Source organism: Protopterus annectens, chromosome 12.part0, assembly GCF_019279795.1.
Source record: "Protopterus annectens isolate FY-2018-M chromosome 12.part0, PAN1.0, whole genome shotgun sequence".
In the NCBI taxonomy this organism is placed as follows: Eukaryota; Metazoa; Chordata; order Ceratodontiformes; family Protopteridae; genus Protopterus; species Protopterus annectens.
The window spans coordinates 1029554985-1029576942 of record NC_056746.1 but is presented as its reverse complement, the minus strand read 5'-3'; positions in this window follow the sequence as shown (position 1 = coordinate 1029576942).

The following is a 21958-nucleotide window of genomic DNA, read 5'->3' as shown; positions in this document are numbered from 1 at the left end:
TATCCATACTTCTCAGCTGCTACAATTTAGGCATAGAGCTATGATTTTTTTCTCTCCAATTTAGCTTTGCTCTTCCTAGATTTATAATGTTCATCATAAATTCAGATCTGTTTATGAGTACTTACTTAATTAGCTACATAAACTAAACATATACAAAGAGTTGCTACCATTATCTATATATGGGGTCTATATTAGAACATCAAAATTTCACAATTTTGAATGTTCTAACATCGACCCCTTTTCAGCGAATGCTGACATTATCAAACATGCAGAACAGCAAATGTTTTCCTAGGGAAAAAATTTGCTGTTCCGAAACACATACATGCAACACAAGCACACCAAACAAACAGCAATCCACACACATACACCTAAAATCTTACAGCTAACCCTACACTAAACTGTACAAATACCGCTAACTATCTACTTACCTTAAGGTCCGTCACTATCGCACACTCACCTCACCCGCGCCCTAACCTTAACTCACCTAACCTTCCCTAACCCTCACATCCACACAATCTTAACCCTCACGTCCACACAATCGCACACATACCTAACCCACACCCTAACCCTAACTCACCTAACCCGCTCCCAATTGCACACTTACCTGAACCCAACCCGTACCTTTCCACCACAGTGCTGAAAATAGCGAAACGACAGAAATGGACAACCAAATTCTTTCCCTAGGAAAAAATTTGGTTTTCTGTCATTTCGCTATTTTCAACATTCGCTGAATAGGGGTCAATATTAGAACATTCGAAATTGTGAGATTTCGATGTTCTAATATAGACCCCTATATATGGTCTAGTACGTAAAGACTTTCTATTTTAAAAAATAAGAAAGTGCTCCGCCTTTTGACCTTCTGCTATATTCTTTTTAAAGGCCAGTGCTATGATTTTGAATTCTAGGAGGCTTACAGCTATGTATCTGGCTCTTTGTAGTCTGAAACTACTTGTTCATGGTAACCTTTTGTTTAATTAAGGACACTATTTATAATTCTTTATATTTTGCATTGACTGGATATTTTGCTCATAACTGGTAAATGAGTTAGAATTCTGCTGTTGATTACCTACTGTAATATCTCCTGATAACCCAGAAAACTTAGAAAATAGAAATAAAAAACAGATCTAGTGTTTTAGTTCTTAAATGGAGAACAAATGTAATGCCTAATGCAAAACATTTTGTTTGAAATAATAATGATCTGCAAAGCAATTTGAACAGAGAAGAATGTGATAGCAGCAGACAAAAATGTGATTATACAGTGTGCAAATTCACTCATTAACAGCTCTTGAGTGACTGTGGGAATTCTGAAAGGTTAATACATTTGGGCTCCCTATGTCAGCACTTGTAATGCCGAGTGCCAACATGTAAGAAAAAGAAATCAGAAATGCAGAAGAGCAAATCTCGAACATTGCTTTTCTCCTTTAAACTACACCTCCCAATCTCTCTCTCTCTCTCTATATATATATATATATATATATATATATATATATATACTAACTACGAGTTCATCATACCTTGGCATAAAGGGAACAGTCTGAGAAATAGCCATCTCAGACTTAATACATGTAAGCCCATTTTTTTGGCCAGTCAGTCTCTGTTACCATTTGGATGTTGATGGTATAGATGATTTGCATAATGCGTAAGACCACACAGCTGTGCAGTTTCAGTCTGTTCTATGGGGCACCTATCCATAGCTGCTGCAATTACTTAGGTAGATGATTTATAAAAGCTTGTTGTTAACAACATGTTTATTATACATGTTTCTGGATTATATTTTTGTTGAGTAGTACAATTCTGCCAAAGTGTGCAGGGAAAGTTGTTCTGCTCTAGTGAACCTTATAGATACTACACCATGTTGTGCCAGTGTCAGTGTTGTAGAAGAAAAGGGGCAAATGTGGGACTAATATTTTTACAGCAGCTATTTGGATTTCAGATGAAGACAGATAATTATGACATATGCGATCTTATCTGTGTGTACAGCCAGGGGATTTTGGTTATAAAAAGACAGGAGTGAAGATCAGCTATTTTTGGAATCAGTGGTATCTGTCTGCAATTCCACTGGCTATTTATAGCTACGTGGTGGAGTAAGGGGACACTATCTGACAGGAGATACTTCGTTGACAATGTGAAATTTGCCTTGCCTATTCTGCAAATAATAGGTGATATTCAATTGTTCATCTTCATCAGCTATTCACTACAAACCAAGGAGTAAAAAGATTACAGAATGACATCACATGCATCTGGTCATCTGACTTCTGGTTCCCATGCTACCTCCATTGTTAGAAACTGCCAGTATTTAGCATATATGTGTCAATAATATACATATATAGTTTTGCTGAGATCTGTTGCAGCCTCTGGAAGTTATAAAACAATTCAGAGCTCCACCATTTCAGAGTAGCAATTAGTTCACCCCAAAGACAATACTGAAATCTTCCTAGTACAGACTTTTTATCTCTGGCTGTATTGAGAACTGTAAGATACAATCTTTATGGCCTAAGCCAGGTAATTTAATTTCAAGCTCTTTTCAAAGTTAGGTGGATTGAGGTTAACCTCTTTTCTTCCAGTATCCTCTGTTAAAACATATACATTTAAACAATTACATTAATGCATGTCTATTTCTTTTTCTAACAGGACACACTGTTTGTACATTTTTAACACAAGCAGCTTTACAAATCCATTTTTTCAACACAAGCATCTGTACAAATAAGTTTGATATACAAATTACATATAATTCTTCACAAAATTCCAGCTAGCTGTGCTGGCATATGTTACACATCCACTGCCCTACTTCTTCTGGCATAGCTGGCAATAACTCACATTGTCATAGGGGAATACCCCCCCATATGGGGATAACAGGGTTGTGGGGTTGCATTTCTGCAAAGCTAATATTTGACATTAATATTTTACTGCATTTAAATGATTCATTGAAATGGTATTCAGTGAATTATTTGCAGTGAGTTGTACTGAAAATAAAATATGCTCCTGTGCTGTCCCATGCATCTGATATTTGTATTTCTTCATAAATATGATTTAATAACCCCCATCCAAAATATGGTCTTGACAGATGCCACCCAGTCTTTCTGCATCCTTACATTAGTAAAGTTATATAAAAGGCAGTCTACATGCAGTTGTATTTACATGTCAAATTCCATGATTTCCTGTATGCTCATCAACCTTGTCTTATATATAGATACATCACTGAGCATGCTCTCTTCAGGGCTGTATATGAGCTTTGATAGAAAACATTAAAGGTTGCATTCTATCTTACTTGTCCTTGATCTTTTAGCAACATTTGATGGCATGGAACACAAGAGTCTTGACTGAGCACCTGTTTGCCCCCACTGATATCTTCCTTCTACATATCTTGGGTGTTTTGCCTATGTCTTCCTAGGGTGCTGTCTGTGGTCCATCACTGGTGTTAAGTCATCACAGAGCTCACTTGCAGAGTTCTGGGTCTCATTTGCTTTTCTGGTATATATGTATTGCCACTGTAAAGGACCATTCTAAGGAGAAGTATTCATTTCCAATATTATACTGATGATATTCAGTTATATCTCTTCTTTTCTCAAAAACAAATGTCATCTTTTATTATCTTTGAAGATAAGCTGAGCTTTATCTTTCACCTCTTGACTAGTAATCAACTCAGAATGCATGCCATGAAGACCAAGGCGAAGCTTGCGCATAGCCCATTAATCTACTTCAAGACTCATATCTTACCTTCTCCACCTTTTGTGAGAAGATGATGGAGGTTGTAACAAGGGGATGTGATTTTGAATAACATGCTGTCACTGAAGGGCAAGGAGACAGGTGTTGTTAAGTTATCATACTTCCATATGAGAAAAATGCTCTTTGTCCTTAGGAATATGGGACCTATAATGGTTTCCTCCTGTCATTGTTACTGCAATTGTCGTTGCCTTGACCTTTTGCAGGGGGTCCTCACGCTCTTCAAGGCAATGCAGAATTTCACTTCACAGTCAGAATATTGATTGCTAACTTCTCATAGCAGTCCTATAACTTACATAATGTACAATCTACACTGACTGTCAGTAGCCAGTAGGTAAGCCTTTAAAATATTAGATGTTGCATACTGAGTTCTGTACAGTCTGGGTCCTTACCATTAGAAGGAATTTTGTTGCTCAGTACTCCACTCTGTCCTCATCGTGTGTAGGTGAGGACTCCCTAATAAAACACTGACTCTTTTGTGATGGACTCTCATAACTGCAGTCCAAACACATTGGAATAACTTGACTGCAAACCAGAGTTGAACTTTAAAAGTAAATAAAAGAGTTTCTTTGAAGGGGTCAAGCCTTCCTTGTATCCCCAACATGGGTGCCTGTTTTGCCCCATGTCTCCTGCTATTTTTATATACCAACTTTGAGATCACATTATGCAAGGAAAAGAGAGATCCCTGAGACATCACAATCTTAATCTTCTAAGGCAAAACCCTGGAATTGTGCATTAATGATCATATATTAAAGTGTTGATGACAAACCTGGCACTTACGTGTTAATTTGTCTTTCTTGTTGTCTGTCTTGTTAAATCCATTACATTATTTGCTATGAGCATGTGAGTCAGACTTTAGTAAAGTAATATCTTGTCAGAACAGTCTAAATAAATCTAAGGAGAGAGATTTTCATGTAAATTAATTTAACAATTTTAGGTGATTTAATGAATTTACCTATTCCTTTATTTATTGAAGTTATAGCTGCTGCTTTTCTTGTGTTGCTGTTTTTTTTTTTAAGTGTTGACTCCATAAACAGTATAATGAAATAACATCTGAGTAAGGTGTGTGTTGCTTGTCTAGTCAGGATGTAATAGACGAGTCTTTGTGGGTTCTGTTCAAGCAGCCTTATTATTTACAAAGGCATCACAACTGAAGCTTAATAACTTTAACTTAGGTAACTTACATACAAACTAGCTATTGCAGTCATACATACTCTCTGGCTACACTCTCAAAATGGCACTTGGTATAGCACGTGATTGCTATTTATATATGCACGTTCAGTCTTTGAAATGGTTCTTAAAGATACAGCATGCACACTCTTTTCTACATCCTCCCTCTTTGAGAAACAGATCATGCAATACTGACAACATCAGTTGCCATGCAAACAATACAAATAGTTCTTTGTCATTCCATTATACAGAAATAGATACATATGCACAATTATGTCCAGGTCGCTGTGTATTTCCACTCGGTCAGGAAATATGACTAAATCATGTGACATAAAACTTAGAATTAGATTTAGCAACTGGGACTGTCTCTGCGGAATGTTCAATGTTAGGGACATCAGGAACATCATCAGGAATGGAAGTAGAAGTTAAGACACATTCTGGAACAGGAGCATTGTCTGGATTGCTCGGAGATCTAGAGTCTGTATCACAGGAACAATGCTGCGATAATGATTCTGGTACAGGAAGACGATGTTTTAATTTTCTTCTGTAATCCACACCCTGAGATTCTACAAAGTAGGATCTTGGTTCGGTGCATATCATCGCTACTTGACCAATCTGGTCAAAACCTTTTGCCGTTTGTATTCTTACTGTCTCTCCTTCTTCCAATAGACAAAGAAATCTGCTTGATTTATCATAACTGGACTTCTGGGAAGAACACTTCCTGAATAATTGGGCTCTGATGGTTCTGTTGTTCTTAGCTTTAGGCCTCAATAAACTGGAACTAATAGGCAGTCTTGTTCTGGTTTGCCTGGATAGAAACTTCTGAGCGGGCGAGCCAAGTATATCATCAGGGGGTATGTTTCCGAGATTAGGTAAATTCAAAAGGACCTCGGTATTATCAAGCTTTGAATTCTCCAGTAACTGATTTGCACTCTGCACTGCATGTTCAGCTAGTCCATTTCACTATGGATATTCTGGACTACTTGTAACATGTGCAAAGTCCCATTCTGTTGCAAATTTCTGAAACAGCTGACTAGTAAATTGAGTACCATTGTCAGAAATAACTTTGTGTGGACTACCACGGACTGAGAAATGATATTTCAACTTAATAATAACTACAGTGGATGTTAGATTAGGTAGTAAATCAATCTCAAACCAGTTTGAATAAGAGTCTGCCAATACTAAGTAATGCTGATTGTTCCACTCAAATATGTCAGTGGCTACTGTTGACTAAGGTAGTTCAGGAACTTGACTTATCTGAAGTGGTTCTCTTTGCAAATGTGGTTTAGTACTATTGTATATTAAACAAGAAGCAAGTACTTTATTAATGTCTTTTACTAGTGAAGGTCAAAACACTCATTTTCACATCCTTGCTTTGGCAGATTCGGAACCTGAGTGACCACGATGCAAAATCTAGATATATTCATGTTGTAAGGAAGCAGGAATGACAATTTTAGGATAATGCCATCTTCCATCAACATCTCATCTCTGTAAGGAAAATAGGTTTACACTTCAGGTGGTACACTAGGTTGCTTTGATGGCCATCCAACATTAATGTAGTGGTTGAGCTTTTGCAAAACTGGATCAGTCTTTGTATGATCTCTCAGCTCATCTTGTCTCATGGTAGAAAAATTATGCACTTCCATTATGTCAAAATCAAAATTCTCTGTGTCAAGCTGTTCCATTGTATTTCTGGGTAATCTGGGTAAGGCATCAGCCAGATAAAGAAGTTTACCTTTTGTATAGACCATTTTGAAGTTGTGCTTTTGCAATTTAAGCAGAGCACGGAAAGATGTGCAGCAGGTAAGGGTGATAAAGGACAGTGACGGAAACATACTCACAAGTGAGGAGAGTGTGTTGAGTAGATGGAAAGAGTACTTTGAAGGGCTGATGAATGAAGAGAATGAGAGAGAGAGAAGGTTGGATGATGTGGGGATAGTGAATCAGAAAGTGAAGCAGGTTAGCAAGGAGGAAGTAAGGACAGCTATGAAGAGGACGAAGAATGGAAAGGCTGTTGGCCCAGATGACATACCAGTGGAAGCATGGAGGTGCTTAGGAGAAATGGCAGTGGAATTTTTAACCAGATTGTTTACTGAAATTTTGGAAAGTCAGAGGATGCCTGAGGAGTGGAGAAAAAGTGTTTTGGTACCTATCTTTAAGAATAAGGGTGATGTGCAGAGCTGCATTCACTACAGAGGGATAACATTGATCAGTTACAGCTTGAAGATATGGGAAAGAGTAGTGGAAGCTAGGTTAAGAAGGGAGGAGATTATTAGTGAACAGCAGTATGTTTTCATGCCAGGAAAGAGCACTACAGATGCAATATTTGCTCTGAGAGTGTTGTTGGAGAAACACAGAGAAGGTCAGAAGGAGTTGCATTGTGTCTTTGTGGGCTTAGAGAAAGCATATGACAGGGAGCCTAGAGAGGAGTTGTGGTATTGTATGAGGAAGTTGGGCGTAGCAGAGAAGTATGTAAGAGTGGTACAGGATATGTACAAGGGTAGTGTGACATTGGTGAGGACTGCGGTGGGAGTGACAGATACGTTTAAGGTGGAGGTGGGATTACATCAAGGATCAGCTCTGAGCCCTTTCTTATTTGCAGTGGTGATGGACAGGTTGACAGATGAGATTAGACAGGAGGCCCCATGGACTATGATGTTTGCAGATGACATTGTGATATGTAGTGAGAGTAGGGACCAGGTTGAGGAGACCCTGGAGAGGTGGAGATATGCTTTAGAGAGGAGAGAAATGAAGGTCAGCAGGGCTAAAACAGAATATATGTGTGTAAATGAGAGGGAGGGTAGAGGAATGGTGAGGATGCAGGGAGTAGAGCTGGTAAAGGTGCATGAGTTTAAGTACTTGGGATCAACAGTTCAAAGTAATGGTGAGTGTGGAAGAGAGGTGAAGAAGAGAGTACAGGCAGGGTGGAATGGGTGGAGAAGAGTGTCAGGAGTGATTTGTGACAGACGGGTACCAGTAAGAGTGAAAGGGAAGGTCTTCAAGAGGGTAGTGAGACCAGCTATGTTATATGGGTTGGAGACGGTAGCATTGACGAAAAGGCAGGAGTCAGAGCTGGATGTGGCAGAGTTAAAGATGTTAAGATTTGCACTGGGTGTGACTAGGATGGACAGGATTAGGAATCAGTATATTAGAGGGTCAGCTCAGGTTGGACAGTTTGGAGACAAAGCAAGAGAGGCAAGATTGCATTGGTTTGGACATGTGCTGAGGAGGGATGCTGGGTATATTGGGAAAAGGATGCTAAGGATGGAGCTGCCAGGTAAGAGGAAAAGAGGAAGGCCTACGATAAGGTTTATGGATGTGGTGAGAGAGGACATGCAGGTGGTTGGTGTGAAAGAGCATGATGCAGAGGACAGGAAGAAATGGAAACAGATGATCCACTGTGGCGACCCCTAACGAGAACCGCCGAAAGAAGATGATGACTTTTGCAATTTATGCATCATTCTTTGTAATCTTGCTGGAGCTGAATGCATAAGCTTCTTTAAAGTACTGTAGGTTGGTGATCAGTTTCAGTCTGAATAGCTCGACCATAAATGTAATCATGGAACTTTGAACATGCAAATACTATTTCCCAAAGTTCTTCTCAATTCAAGCATATTGCATTTCACTTTGGGTAAGGGTTCTAGATGCATAAGCTACTGGTCTGCCTTCCTGAAGAATAACTGCGCAGTGACCAAATTTTGAAGCATCACAGGAAAGAGTGACTGGTTAATTGACATCATAGTATCTTAATGTAGGTGGGTGGAATTTTCTGCTTAAGGTCTTCAAATGCTTTCTAGTGCTGTTCCAACCAAGTACATGTAACATTTTTGCATGTCAGCTCTCTTAAATGTGCAGTCAACTCACTGATGTCTGGTATAAACTTGCCTAAATAGTAGACCATGCCAAGAAAACGCTGTAGAGCTGGAACATTATCTGGTGCTGACATCTCAAGAATAGCTGCTTGCTTGGACAGGTCTGGTTTTAAGCCAGTTATAGTAAATGAATGACATGCATATTTAACTTCTGGTAGTTTGAATTTGCACTGCAGAGGATTAAGCTTTACGTTCACTTCATGTGCTCTGTCTAGAACTCTCTTAAGGTTTCTGTCATGCTCTGCTTCACCATTGCCTCCAACCAATAAATCATCTACTATTATGACACAAGGATAACCTGAAAAAATTTGCTCCACTGCACGCTGGAAGACTTCACTTGCAGAGTTTATTCCAAATGGCATCCTTAAGAATCTAGGTCTGCCAACCAGGGCACTGAAAGTGGTCAGTAATGAGGATTTGCGATCAAGCATCACTTGCCAAAATGAACGTTTTGCATCCAAGACAGAAAAAAACAGTGGCATTCGGTATTAGAGCTGCGACCTCTTCGACTGTATATATTGGATGATGTGGTTTCTCCAATGCTTTGTTCAAATCTCTTGAGTCAATGCCTATTCTGATTTTGTCTGAGCCTTTTTTTTGAGCTGCTACCATGGACAATACCCATTCAGTTGGTTCTGTAACTGGACAAATTACACCTTGCAGCACCATTTTATCCAGCTGAGCTTTGACTTTATCCTGCATAGCTATCAGAACTTTTGTTGCTGGTCTGACTACTGGACTGACCTCTGGGTCTAACTTCATAGAATATGCAACTGAAAGTTTGCCCAACTTGTCATCGAAAACATCAGCATACTCTGAGAAAATGGCTTCAGAAAAATTAGAACTAGGATATGTGCTTATAGGTGAACTTCTTTGGTAAATGAAAGCAGATTCATTCTCAAACTGTCTCTGAGCCCCAGTAATGACTGTACAGGTCTTCGGACTACGTAGAATAACAAGCTGTAAGAGTTACTAGCCAAATAATAAAAAGCACTACTGAGTCTTTGGTTTGAATGTCTTCACCTCCATATGCAACACGTTTCGCACTACTAGCCATACTGAGTTATTCATTAGTTCTCACCTTAGCAAATGTGTCTGCTGATATAACATTACACTTTGAACTAGAGTCTACTTTCAGTTTGGTGGATTAACCATTGATCTGGACAGTACAAAACATTTTGTTCTTTGCCAACAGATTCACGGCATCAACCTTTTCACCAGTTAATGATATACCATCTACATAAAAAGTGAAGTTGCAGTCTACTTGATCAATTAGCTTTTTTGAGTGACCCTTCTTTACAACTGTGTGGGGTTTACTTGATTTGCAAAATTTCTGAAAATGGTTCAATTTTTTACACTTGTGACATTGCTGACCAAATGCTAAGCATTTCTCTCTTTTAGACTCATGATTGGCACCACGATTGCAACAGTTAACAATAAAACTGGATTTGGGTTTTGCTGATTCATGCTTGTACTGCACTGAGCATGCTCCTTTCTTAGAACTTGCTGGAAAACTACGTTGTTTCCCTTGAGAACCAGCAGGGGCTGTGGCTGCCATGTGCTAAGGTCTACTTCTGTTTGCTACATGTTGCATGCTGTCCACATTTGCTCTGGAGCCTGCTGAAACCATGCTCTTATCACTTGCAAGCATATTTGTGTGTCTCTTTAACTTCATGGATTTGACAAATCTCAGTAGCTTTAATCAAAGTTAAATCACTGTCACCAAGCAAAATCTTTCTCACAACACTACTATTAATACCACACAAAAGCCTGTCCTTTATTAACTCATCTTTTAAGTTACCAAAGCAACACATTTTAGCTCTGTTTCTCAGGTCAGTAATATAAGCTGTAAAGTTTCCCCTGGTTTCTGATCTCCTGTATAAAACAAATGCCTCTCTAATGTAATATTTGGGGGTTGCACACTTCCTGAATGTGCACTTCAAACACTCAAGGTCTTCCCTTGATTCAGCCTGTACAGCAATATGATGATTTTCACCTTCTCCTCATATACTGCTGGTGCATGCAGAAATAAAAAATCTCTTTCAGTGGCCTCTGACAAAGCTAGGTTTAGCAAAATAAATGCCCTGGTGCGTGCATCTTTGTCAGAATAAGCTGCATGTATAAAAATATCATACTCTTGCTCAAATATTCTCAAATTCTCTGCAATATTCTGAGTAAATACAAGTGGTGAGGGCTTTCAAAATTTGTCTGCTATATTAACAGATGTCAGTGAAGTGTTTTGAAATTATGCACGAACATACACACATATGGGTCTACCTGACATGGTCGACAGTTCATATAATCGACACTCATTTGGTCGACAGTTCATTTGGTCGACAAGCAGATTTGCCCCCTTCCCCAATGTTGTGCAACCCTGGAGTTGATATATATAGTTAGGGGGGGGTGGGGGGCACAGCCCCCTCACATTGGGGGGTGTGGGGGGCGCTTGTCGATCAAATGAACTGTCGACCAAATAAACTGTCGACCATATGAACTGTCGACCATGTCAGGTAGACCCACACATACACATATGCCAATATTTGTAACTTTGCCCAATAGCACAACAAGCCTCTGAATAACTGAACTTTGTGAAATAAATCTCTCAGGCACTGTAATACTCTTAAAATTACTGTACTGCAAAAGTAATTTATCATCATTTTAAGAAACACTTCAAAATAACTGCACTGTGTGAATAAACTGGCAGTTGAAGCTCAGAGTAAGAAACATTTCAAAGTAACTGTACTTTGCGAATGAACAGTACACAGCGTACTGAAACTTCCCAAAAATGGTGGTACCTTACCAGATAACTCTCTACAGTGCAAAAAACACTCTGCAATGGTGGCACCTTGCGAATAGACACACCCAGCACAAGAAACTTTTTGAAATGGCTGTACTTCACAAAATAGTTGCACTTTACAGACAAATAAGCACACTGTACACTTTTAGATACTTCAAACAACTCTAGTTATGCCCTTGATACAATACGAAGTAGTAGTTATGCCAAAACACAGTACTTTTCCAAAAAAAAAAACATGCAGTTGCCTTGCTTTATTTATGCTTAATCTGCCCTTGTTGCCCTTATTATATTCATTTGGCTTGTTTAATCTCCTTTTATGCCCGCTGTACTTTTCTTGTGCTCATTTTACTCTAAACATGTCCATTCTGCTTTAAATATACTGGTTTTGCTTTAAACATGCCTGTTTTGCAATTTTCAGGTAATTCCAACCCCCTTATGTGCCTTTCTGATAATCATTTTATCAAATATCTTTATTTTACACATTTAGTTTAGTTAGTAAACCTTTTGTGCCTCTCGCTCATTTAATAATGCAGTTTGTGCCCTTTTTTATAAAATAAACTTCTCGTGCAAGTTTTTATTACCTTTGGTTCTTTTCTGGCCCTTTTTTTGTGCTCATTTCTCTTAGTTTACCTTCACTGTTATCTCTGAACCTCGTAACTCTGAGTATCACTCCTGGTATCCTACTTCTGACACCATGTCGCTCATCAAGTCAAGATGTTATAGGTGAGTCATTGTGGGTTCTGTTCAAGCAGCTTTATTATGTACAAAACAAATCACGATTGAAGCTTAATAACTTTAACTTAGGTAGCTTATATGCAAACTAGCTATTGCATTCATACATGCTCACTCTCTGGCTGCACTCCTAAAATGGCACTGGGTAAAGCACATGCTTGCTATTTATATATGCACATTCAGTCATTGAAATGGTTCTTAAAGAAACAGTACACACTCCCAATTGTACAGTGTGTGTAACTTCTGTAATGAAATTACTTTCAGTTAAAGTCGAACATATTTACTGAAATGAGTTGAATAATGATCCCATTACTGTTGGGTTCATCCATACGTCTGACAGTTTCAAATGTGTCCTTCCAGTCACATCTACATCACTGAGTAATTTGCCACGGTTTCTTTTACTAACTATCCTGTCTTACTGAGTAGAAATTTAAGCTTTGCCTAATGTGTCTGTTTATGTAGAATATGTTACAGTTTTATGACTATCTTAAATGAACTGCAATGGTACATATTTCATTAGTAGTCATTGCCACTTTAAGTTCTGTGGATGTCTGCATGATTTGCACATCATTCTGCCTTGGTTGTACTTGATTTTTTAAAGCTGTTTCTGAGCTTGTTGAAATCTACCAACTCCCTTAAAGCCAATGAGCTGAAAGCAGAAAAATCTGTCCGAAATACAAAACTATGGAAAAGCTCCCTATAACCTCTGAACTTATATATACAAACACCACAGCTGCACCAACTTGAAGAAGAGGGAATGCTCCCAAAACAAGTGAATCATTGCTGCTGCACAGTTAGAAATTGTAACAGCAATGATTTCCTGTGGGAAACTACATTCGGTGTTATGCCATTTGTCATTTTTTTCCAATGTGTTACTGATGCATGAGCAATTTCACTTCAAGTGTAGGATACCCATGCATGCTACAGCTACAAATATGCAAACTGAGCATGGGCTGCATCCTTCATTTAATTAAGTTTAATTAATGTAGATGTCAATATGAGAAATCAAGTGATCCTGATGAAGTACAACATTTTTTTGGCTATACCTGAATCAAAACAGTACACATCTCTTGATAAATGGCGCAGAATAGTTTTGTTCAGATGCTGGTTTAGGAGATAAATAGTCAAATCACTCAGTCAGGTTGAGTTTCTGTAATTATAAATTCAAGCCTTTGATTAGGAAGGGCATGCTAGGCTTACATGTTCAGCACTCAAGGTTTAAGTTGTATTATGAGCCATAATTCCAGTTAATGCAAACTTTAGTAATAAGTCAATTTGGACATTTCTAATGTCAGGACTAATCACTGACTAGCTAGGCTGAATGCCATTGAGGCATGATGTATTGGACTTTCTAAACAGAGATTTAGGGCTTTTCTGCTGTGAGAAGCCGACTATGTCTGTGGACTAATAGACCTGTAATCAGCTCAATTATATCATTATATCATCCCTAAGTAACAAGAATAAATACTGCCATAACTAAGAATATACAGACCAGAGAATTGTAGTTTTAAACAGAAACATTTCCAATCTGTGAGCTCATGAAAGAAAATAAAAATACTTTTAATGTGTTTGTATTTTGTATTTGCACTATGCTAGTTTTTTCAATTATCATCTATTGTGATTCATGACCATCCTGTAATATGATAGATAAGGTCATGAAAGTCAAACAAAACCATGAAGAGTGATGATAGTACTTAGTCATCATTTCTTTTGACCTCTTTTTAAAAATGTTTGTTGCTGTCTGCTTCCTCATCATAAAAAAGTAGACATGAACATGTAAACACCAGCATTGCTTAGTGGGTTAAGGTGATGAGCTGAGAACAGCCAGGGGATAAAAAGTTTATTTTGACAATAATCTATAAATATATTACATTGACTCTGGTATTGTTTTTCCACAGCTTTCATGGGTATACTGTTGTTGTGTCTTTCGGCTTATCCCGGATTGGGGTCGCCACAGCGGAACTCCGGTCCGCTAATGATTGGTAGTTGATTTTTACGTGCCGAGTTACCAGCCCTGACGCACAACCTTCAATGAAGGCACTCCCATTCACGCATACCTCCACACAGAAGGCGCTCTAGCTGAGAATCGAATGGGACAACGTCTTGCTGTGAGGCAGCAACGCTACCGCAGCATCACTACCGCGGGACATACTGTGTTTCCCTAAATTATTTAACAAGAAAAATGCTTCAATCACCACTGAAGAGAGGCATTTTTGTTGATTGTTCGTGTTTAATAAAATTATTTAAAATCACTGCACTGTACAAATGATTTATAATGTCATTTGATGTAAAACTATATAGGTAGGCATAAGATATTTACAACTTAAATTCCTTGTTATAGCTACTAGAATCTCTCATGATATATTGTGTATATATGTCTTGTGATTCTTTTATTCTTTAGTTATAGACTTTGCATTACTTTATTTGTATTATTTTGGATTCATTTATTGGCTTTTGCTATTTGCCTTGGAAAGAAATGTAACTCGTTTTAGAAGGTCATTTGGTTCTAAACCTTCATTTATGAATTACGTCCATAAATATCTCAGCCCCCTCGGATTCAATAAACCCCACATGGTTATTGCACGCAGAAACAAACAGTTTGCGATTCAGTAAACTTCATGTAGTGGTGTAGAATTACATGCACACTGCTAGAGTCCATGTATCTTCCGTGGCACCCCTGTAAAGCTGTTCTCGGTGATTCAATAAACTGTAAAGCAACTGTGTAGACTCAATGTAGCTCCTGGCCATGTATTCAAACATTTTTTGAATACAGCTGCAGAAAGGAGTTTAGACGGAAACCAAACTAAGTAAAAGTGATCACATCAGCACACAACTGACCTTAAAAAGTAAAAACGTACACATTAATATGTATTTAGTCATTCTTGTTCCAAAAAATAGTGAATAACAGTGTTCATAATAATTACCAAATGTCATGTCATAAATGGAAGCCTCGTTCCCCCATACCACTATACTTATAAGTAATGTATGCATTCTAAATATAAAATGGCATGAAAAACAGCAGTGACACTGTAATGTAGGCATATTGAGTATGTAGTTTGTGAAATACAGTAAAATGTAAGAAAAAATAGTTGTCCCTTTTGAGTTATGCATACCTCTCCCCTGCAGTTACCCTATCTACATGGTTACTAACCATGTAGAAGAGGGCCTCTGTACACAGTTACTATGCAAATGAGGTCCACACACTTTTGATTTACTGAATCGCTAAAATGTGTAACTGTGTAGAGCAGACCACTTCATGTAGGGACTTCTACAGTATTTTTGCTCTGCAGCGCTTAGTGCAATCGCTGGAAAATGAGGAATACATAGCAGGTGTCTGTCACCATGTTTATATTCTTGGGCTAGAATACAGACAGTGCAGGGTTGGAGTACAGGCCTACAACCATCTTATTTACCATTTTTTTTTTGCCGTTGGTACACGCAGGAGCACATAGTGGTGCGTACTGGCATAACCCACAGCAGTGACTGAAACTACACTTAATAGTTGCAACTAAGTAGCAGGTGTGTCTCATAGGTGCTAATTATAGCAGAATTATGTGATTTTCAGCACAGTGCTATTCCACAGGTTATAAAACTGCCAGGTAGACTCAAGTCTGTCTTTTCTGCCTGCTGTAATACCATTATAGTAGAGTCAAGGAACTTTTAATCTGAGACAATGCTAGGGGCTGCTGCAGCTTTAATCCATATGTTTGTGCTGCAGGCTGAAGCTGAGGCTGCTGATGGTGATGACAATAGGCCTAGGCTGAGGAGGAGAAGAGTATTCAGGCCCAGGCTGATGTTTCACATGCTACATGATGTGGAGATTGTAGAGCACTCCAGAGTGGACAGGGACACATTACAAGAACTCTGTGAGCTCTGCCACTCTTAACTTCGACCCAGATCCAACTGAGGGGTACCCATCCCAGTGGAAACTAAGGTATGTGTAGCCCTTAGGATATTAGCTACAGTTACCTTTCAAAAATGAACTGGAGACATGATGGGCATGTCACAGGCATCAGCATCCAGGATCCTACATATAGTCCTGGATGCCATGCTCCTGCTTGCCAGTGAAAACATATGTTTCCTCGTAGGTCTGAGGAGAGGGTCAGCAATATGGTCCAATTCTACTGGGTAGTACTCTACCCTGAAGTACTGGGTGCTATAGACTGCATGAGTAAAAACGACTCTGGACCAGCAATCGGACAGTAAAAAAGTGCATAAAGAGTTTTTCGTTTATTATCATAAACTTCTTCAGATACATAACACATACAAATAAACATTTACTTAAATAAAATCACAAGGGGATGCATTAGCCAATCAGTGCTCATGCTGTGATGACATTGGCTAGAAAATTAACTCTTTCTTTTCCTATACTAGATATAAAAATCACTTCTGTTTCTGCTACTCATAAGTAGCACGATCAAGGCTACAATTTTCAAATGCATCTACCATATTAAAATATTATATAATGTAGATGCTGAATCATACATATAATAAAAAAATGGAAGTATATACGTATACTCTCCCTGAAACATACAATAAAATAAGTTGGACCACCCTAAAGGTAGAACTAAATAAATGTGCATATAAAGTGTATGAAAAGGTGCTCTTTCTTTTCCGATACAAAATATAAAATCACTCTCTATTTCTGCTACTCATTTGTAGCACAACAAAACTACAGTTACAAATGCACTTATCTTATTAAAATATTAAATAATATAAATGGTAGGTTAAACATGTAATATGAATAAATATATATGCCCTCACTAACACATGCATTAAAGTAGGTTAAACTGACCTAAAAGTAAAAATAGATAAATATACATGTAGAGTGAATATACAGTACATATAAAGGTACGGGAAATGCTCGCAAGACCACTCATGCATAATCATGGGTAACCATAAATATAAAAACTAGGACTAAACCGATACCTATTGTTCATTACTATGCTATTCACTAAGAATCATGTACAAATTATCATATGCAAAATATTAACTATCACGAATAATATAGGTATACTTAGTGATGCAAATTTGGATGTATATTAATATTAATATCTCTAGTAAGCAAAGCTAAAGGAACATAACCTATTATCTAGTTAAGCTTTTCAATTTTAATATACATCTAATCAAACACAGTTAGTTTCAGGGAGAGTATACGTATATACTTCCATTTTTTATTATATGTATGATTCAGCATCTACATTATATAATATTTAAATATGGTAGATGCATTTCAAAATTGTAGCCTTGATCGTGCTACTTATGAGTATCAGAAACAGAAGTGATTTTTATATCTAGTATAGGAAAAGAAAGAGTTAATTTTTTTTAGCTGATGTCATCACAACCTGAGCGCTGATTGGCTAAGGCATCCCCTTGTAATTTTATTTAAGTAAATGTTTATTTCTGTGTGTTATGCATCTGAAGAAGTTTATGATAATAAAGGAAAAGCGCTTTATGCACTTTTTTACTGTCTGATTGCTGCTCCAGAGACATTTTTACTCATTTAGTTAGTTTTTTGTGTTTTTCATGATTTGGTTTGTTCATTTTATGGCATCTGGAGGTACAGGCTGTCCGAGTATGTTTACTCAAAGATAAAGCTGAGAGTGGGGAGCTGACAGCATTGATCGAGGCCATCTCCAAACGTATGGAATGCTCACATCACATTTGGAATCTTTAGACCATCAACACCGAGTTCTCTGTGACTCGATTTCGGCGTCTAACATCAGGTTTACACAAAATAAACCTGGTGTAAGCAATGTACAACTACCAGCAATTGCTCATTTAAATTCAGACACGGGCAATGTTTTACATTTAAGTGGTTTGCAGCCACAAGGTGACAGTGGAAGCTCACAAATACAAGAAGGACCTACAACTTGTAAGCAACAGAAACATAATACATCAGGGCTTATTGGGGCCTCTGTATTAATGGATTGGCTTAATGGGAGCTTCTCATTTTCCATGGAAGTACACAATCCACTTCGGGTGCAACTGGCTGGAGGTAATGAAAATGTAAATAACAGTATTGCTGTTATGCTTAAGTTGTTTGATACCAAACTGGTTAAACTTAAAAAATTATAACTTGAAATCTCATATTTTAAAGAATGTTTACAACAGTGTATTGTGCCTCAGGGCCTAAGGAGGTTCCAGTACCCAACAGGTTTAGTGAATAAATCTGTCTTTCAGTCTGAACTGCTTCAGTTATATGATAAACAGGGATTCAAATTATTGGAACTCATGATTAAACATTACAGTTTATGGGTGGATACCATTTCAAGGGAAGTGACTGAATTAGACCAAAGCATTAAGGTGCATATTGACTTTAATAGGTATCAATATGACTATACAAGAACTTTCACCAGTATTGACCAATACCTTAATAAACTTAAAACTACTAAAGTAAAAAAGTTGCAGTGGGACCGTACAGCCTATGATAATGGTATAGCTTACACAAGCCCACCTAAATCACAAATTTGGGCACCTAATAACAACAACAGTACAAGAACACAAGGTCAGTTACAGGTGGGTGACCTGGCTTTGAGTCCCAACTTTGAGCACCAAAGGAACTCTCAGACGTTTGGTCAGGGGGACATGATTGAGTCCTTCCCTGTGAGGAGACGTGAAAGAATTTAAAATCAGAATGGAGGGGAACACCAGTTAAGTGGGACTAATATTACACCAACTGCAAATTTTCAGAACCCCAACCGACGGGTGCTATTCCCAAACAGTTGAATCATATGAAAAACAGGAAGAACAACCGGAAGTACAACAAGAGGAAACGTTGGTTACTTATCCTGATTTGAATGATAACCTGACCATTATCAGAAACAAGACAGGTGACTTTCAAAATTTTAACTATTCTGAGGTGGACATCAGCCCAGAAATAGTAGAACTGTTGGCTAGGGGGTACACTTTCATACCTTCGCAACACATCAATGTGGCCAGGACAATTTTGGACATTAAAAATTATACTAGGAAGTTGAATTTGAACATATTATTAGGAGACAACAACAGTAATGATTCAAATTCCACAAATTCCTTACGTGTTCCTAGTACCTTCAACCCACCACTACACCCTATATTACAAATATTTGAACATTCATGTGAATTAGATTTAAGGTACTTAGAGAAAAATGCTAGGAATAATAACACTAGGATGAATGTAAATAAATGTCAGTGGGATGAACTGAATTACCTAAGATCACTTGAGGTCCATATCTCAAAACCTAATAAAGGTGGTGGCTTGAACATTATGGATCATTATGACTATGTGAAATGAATGAAGGATATCCTAGCTGGGAAGGCATATCAAACAGCATCCCTAAGTGAAGTTAACATGGCATATCAACGCATCAAGATATACTTGAATGATTTATTCACTGATGCTAGAATCGATGTTAACATGTTCAGTTATATGACTATGCCATACCCAAAGATCCCGAGATTATTCAGGATCACTAAGATCCACAAGGATCTGGCCAATCCACCAATTAGACCCTTGGTGGATGGTCAGGACTCTGTTACTTATCCATGTGCCAAAGTAATGGATTCCATCTTGAAAAAATATTTGACAAGTGAAGGGCAAGTATGTAAAGATTCCTGGTCATTCCTAAGGAAAATAAGTGAACTTAGGTATTGTGAGAATTACAACTTTCTCACAATAGATGTGAAAGACCTATACACATCTATTCCCCACTTGGAGGGTATAGAATGGGTTGGGGAAATGCTAAGTAAGAAAGGGACTTTCAAGTCAGAAATCTCACCGGTATCTGAATTATTAGATATTATCCTGTCAAACAATTATTTTGTTTTTGAGAATGACTTTTATTTGCAGAAAGTTGGGGTTGCCATAGGTTCCCCTTGTGGAGCCAGTTTGGCAAACCTAGTTATGGCATTTTGAGAAACAGAATTTGTCTTCAAGAAAGAAGAATGCAAGAACATAATTCTATTTTACACTTGTTTCTTGGATGATATTTTTAGAATGTTGAAAGGGGAACTATTTGATGCAAATTGGTTGGTCGATTATTTCAACTGCACCACATCCTTCCTGAAATTTACTTACACATTTGATAGGGAGGAAATTGCTTATTTAGATATCAATCTAAAAAAAGACAGAGTGAATAACTGCTATGTTTCAAAAATTTTCAGGAAAAGTACCTATTCCAGCTCGTTTCTCCATTATTCCAGTTGCCACCCTTATCATCAGAAATGCTCACTCGTTAAAGGCCAGCTAATGAGAGCAGCTAGAATTATTTCATTAGATGGAGATTTCGATATGGAATGTACACCATTAAAGAATATGTTTCTAGCCCGTGCCTATCCTAGTGATTTAATAGAATCATTTATTGATGAAGTTAAAACTAAAAGAAGCTTGGGCACTTATACACCAATCTTATGCCCAATGGTGGATCCAATCCTAACATCAAGTAATACACCAAGGGTTGATGTTACAACGAATAGTTTAGCAACACAGTCTGACTTTACCCTTAGTTTGGTTACTACCTATAATGTAGATAGTAATCTGTTACAAGATTTAGTTTGTAAGAATTGGGAATGGCTCAGATGTGATCCAACCTTATTCAGTAAACTAGGCAACTTGCCTAAAATCATCTACAGGAGAGGTTGTAATATAAAGAATCTTCTGGAATCAAATAGGACACAGTCAGTGAAATCTCCAGGAATGTATAAATGTGAATCCTGCAATTTTTGCAGGTTCATAGAAGTGGGTAACACATTCGAGATCAATGACCATGTCATTAGATTAAAAGATAGATATAATTGTAATTCAAAACTTTTAGTTTATTTAGCTAAGTGCCAGTCTTGTCCAGTATTTTATACAGGAAAGACGGAGCATGGGCTCCGAGATTGGATGTATGAACATCAATATGGCATTAATAAAGGGAAAATGGAGAACACACTAGCGAAGCATATTTCAGCAGCACCAAATCACAAATTCAAGTTCAAGATTATTGATCATGTTAAACAAGATATTCGAGGTGGCCCGACCTCTTTAAAACTTGAAGAACTTGAACTCTACTGGCAGATCCATCTTAATGCCTATTATTTCCCAGGAATTAATGACCTGTGTTCGATTAGATGTATATTAAAATTGAAAAGCTTAACTAGATGATAGGTTATGTTCCTTTAGCTTTGTCTTACAATAGATATTAATATTAATATACATCCAAATTTGCATCACTGGGTATACCTATATTATTCGTGATAGTTAATGTTTTGCTTATGATATTTTGTATAAGATTCTTAGTGAATAAATAAGTATCTGGTTTAATCCTAGTTTTTATATTTATGGTTACCCATGATTATGCATGAGTGGTCTTGCGAGCATTTCCCGTACCTTTATATGTACTGTATATGCACTCTACATGTACATTTATCTATTTTTACTTTTAGGTCAGTTTAATCTACTTTAATACATGTGTTAGTGAGGGCATATGTATTTATTCATATTACATGTTTAACCTAGCATTTATATTATTTAATATTTTAATAAGGGGGAGGGTGGCCTAATGGGTAAGGTGTTTGCCTTACAAACACAAGGTGCAAGGTTGGAGTCTCACAAGGGATAATTGGCTAGGCTTACAATGGCCGGCAAGGGTAGTTAGCTTAGTACTAATCTATGAATCTATGAATCTATGAATCTAAGATA